Raw genomic sequence first — 746 nt, 5'->3', positions numbered from 1 at the left:
CACTGACCAGCCCCCCCCCCCCCCCCCCCGTCAAGCAGGATTTAGGGATCCAGAAGTTGGCAATGACACTTTGGGTCCTCTGGTGATTTCTTTCCTCTCACTTCCTGTGATTTCTTACTTCTTTGTCCAGGTATCCCATCATCTTGGTTGTCGCATGGTTGCAGTTAGTGACAGTACTGATATTCTGAACACTTCAAAACAAACCATGAAAAACACTTCCTCAAAGAACATTGACAAATGTATAGGAGCACCTGGAAAGATACCAAACATCAGCAGTCACCCTATGATCCTCTAGCAAGAAAGTACAATTCAGGAGTATCTTTACTTCTGATAATATGAGATAGATAATTGTCCCTTTTGGTATTTGGTATTGCATACATTTTTCAGAAACACATATACATTGTGAAACAATGTCATTTATTTCATAGGTCACAGGCCATGTGACTGGAGTGATGACCCTAATACCTTATCTCAGTTTCCTGATTCAGAATTAGATGAGTGTGAATTGCCTAATTATGAGCATTTCTCCATGAAACTCAAGACACAAAATGAAGTGTCAGGGTCAGGCCATTCCATACCTGTAAGGATTTTACATATATTAGAGTAATATATGCCTACACTGCTCAACATTCATGGCACATTGGTGTGTTATAATGGTCTTCAGATCAGAAATATGCTAAAGCTTAAAGTAGAATGATGGGCTATACATTTTCAACGCAAGAGTGATGATCACCCCCTGCAATTAT

Source organism: Dipodomys spectabilis, unplaced genomic scaffold (genome assembly GCF_019054845.1).
Source record: "Dipodomys spectabilis isolate Male_0828 unplaced genomic scaffold, ASM1905484v1 ptg000152l, whole genome shotgun sequence".
NCBI lineage: Eukaryota > Metazoa > Chordata > Mammalia > Rodentia > Heteromyidae > Dipodomys > Dipodomys spectabilis.
The sequence above is the reverse complement of the archived record's forward strand: the minus strand, read 5'-3'. Positions refer to the sequence as shown.